At 44.0% G+C, this 2,527-nt stretch overlaps 1 long non-coding RNA gene across 1 annotated transcript; it reads right to left on the reverse strand.

Annotated features, from left to right (window-relative positions):
* LOC131020004 (uncharacterized) lies at positions 1-1,982 on the reverse strand. The gene is made up of 2 exons (XR_009100575.1): positions 1,368-1,982; positions 1-1,289 (listed from the first exon to the last, which is right to left on the reverse strand). It is a non-coding gene; the product is annotated as an uncharacterized LOC131020004 (long non-coding RNA).
* Positions 1,983-2,527: the final 545 nt, after the last annotated feature.

Below are 2,527 nucleotides of genomic sequence, written 5' to 3' on the forward strand. Positions count from 1 at the left end.
CTCTCTTTCAACTCAATCCCTCTCTTCTTCTCAAAAATCATTCGACTCTCTTTCTTCAATGAGGGTTCGCCGCCGCTGCTCCGAAATCCGGCGAGGTCGACAGCCGCGCCAAGGTCCGACGCCTCCTCGCCTCTCTTCTTTCTCTCGTTCTCAGCCCACCAAATCGGGCTCCATCGATTCAGCGCCGCCGTCTTCCGATTCAGAGCAGTCGCCGACTCCTCTCTCAAGATCTGTTCGTCTCTCTCTCTCTCCCGAAGTCACCGCCGTCCGAGCTCGCCGGAGCGAGCGGCGACAACCACTGCTCCTTGGTTCTCTCTTCTTTCTCGCTGAAGCAGGCCCGACATCTCTCCCTCCGCCGACCAACCCCCGCGTCCAGCCGCCGTCCACCCACTGCTCTCTCTGAATCGACGGGCAGCAGGAACACCTGGCCACTGCCGCCGTCGATTTCCCGAGCCCCGACGCCGCTGCTACTGGAAGGCCGGCTTCGCCGTGTCGCTGCTTCGATCCGCCACCGCCGCGGAACCGGCGAGCGGCGCCGCTGCTGCTGTGCAATTTCCAGCGAAAGGTGTCGCCTCGCCTCCTCCTCGGAGCCGTTCAGTTCTGATTCAGACGTCAAGGCAGGGAGTCGAGCCCTGTCTCTTTTCCACCTCCGCCACCATGGTTCTGCCGCCATCTCCTTCGCGTTCCTCCGGCGACCAGGGAAGAGTCTGCCGTTGCTATCGCTGTTCCCGGGGTCGATGAGGTTCGAGTTATGCCACGCCGCTGCTGTTGCCGTTCTCGGACTTCACCGTGACAGCAAGAACTGTCGTCTTAATCTTCGTCACAGCTCGGCTGAATAGGGCAGTCGCCCCCTTCCCATTCGAAGCTAAGTTCTACAATCCTATGATATTCTATTTTCGATCATATATTATGCACTTCGATCTGCTGCTATTCTCATAGCTCGTGAAATCATGGTTATTCTATACTCTTGTTATGAAATGCTGTGGTTTTGCTACTGATTATGCAAATTCTCAATGCAATTGAATTGTGTGGAAGCTTATAGGTTGTTGGTTATTCTAGGTGACTACCGATTATGCTGTTCTTTCTGTACTAACTCAAGCTCATTCTAGATTACATAAGTGTGTGACTTTGCTAAGTCCATTATGCAAATATACATCTATACAGTCTGCTCTTTCTAATTAATCAAGCTTATTGGATGATATGCGAACTGGATGAATATTTGGTATAGAATTAATACCTTGAAGTATAATTGTTGGTTGACTGTTGTTGCTGAGTTGAATGAATTGGAACTGAAAATTGGTATTGTTGTTTCAGTAATTGCAGGTTAAATCATGGAAGAAGATGGTGAAGTTTAAGCCAAAGCTTACCTCCTTTGAAGTTGGCAGTAGTAAATGAAGTCTTTCTTCGATAATTGCAGGATGGTGGAGATGATGATTAATAGAGGATTGGCAAAGTATAGTGGTGGGCAAAATATAGTGGTGGGCAAAGTAGTGGGGAGCAAAGTAGTGGAAGATAAAAAAATAATAATAATGTAGTGTAGGATTAATGATGTATTTTCTATGTCTCGGTGATTCTGTAACTGTAATAAAATACTGGCTTCGATTCTGCTTGATACTGTATTTACATAAATCTCGATTTCGACATGTGATATCTCTCTAAAATCGATAAGTTATAAAATGAATTTAAATTAAATCCGTAGATTTAATTCGTTCGTTGTTCTGATATCTAAATTAAATCCGCAGATTTAATTAACTTCTTGAGTCGGAAATAACTCACGACCTAAGTAAAAATAAAATAAAATTCCATCTCGCTTAAATAAATAACGTGACTTTGCTAAGTCAGTTATAACTCTGAAATAATATCATTGACTGCTTTAACAATATAAATTCAGGATCATAAGCTGAATTCATATCAGGATAATAACCGTTTTCATTTACTGATGAACAAAAATAAACACTCATTACTGGATTTAAAATATATAAAAGAGCGGGTCACTACAGAAACTCCCTCTAGACTCTACCCAACTAGGACCCCAAACATCACAATGAACTAATTCAAAAGGGGAAGAACTACGTTTATCGACTCGAGAAGGAAAAGATGTGCGATGGTGCTTGCCCAACTCACAAGACTCACATTGAAAAACAACAAATGCAATAGGAACTAAACTTCGAAGACTAGTATATGACGGATGACCAAGACGATAGTGCCACTGATATGGAGACACAACAGCAGAGAGAGCACGAGAAGGTGCAATGGAAACATAATCTAGATAATATAAACTATAACGCTCATGTCATCCACCAATCGTCTTCTTTGTCTGCAAATCCTGAAAGATACACTAGGAAGGATAAAAGGTGACAGAACAATTGTGAGTTTTGGTTAGGTGATTAGTAGATAGTAAACTTACAAGAAACTTAGGAGCAAACATGGCATCATCAAGAGTGATATTAGTGGTAGGTTTGACAACACCAGTTCCCGTTAGCGGAGTAAGTGCCATCGACAAGACGAACATATGGTAAAAGTGAAA

The sequence above is a fragment of the Salvia miltiorrhiza genome, chromosome 4 (genome assembly GCF_028751815.1).
Source record: "Salvia miltiorrhiza cultivar Shanhuang (shh) chromosome 4, IMPLAD_Smil_shh, whole genome shotgun sequence".
Classification (NCBI taxonomy): domain Eukaryota; kingdom Viridiplantae; phylum Streptophyta; class Magnoliopsida; order Lamiales; family Lamiaceae; genus Salvia; species Salvia miltiorrhiza.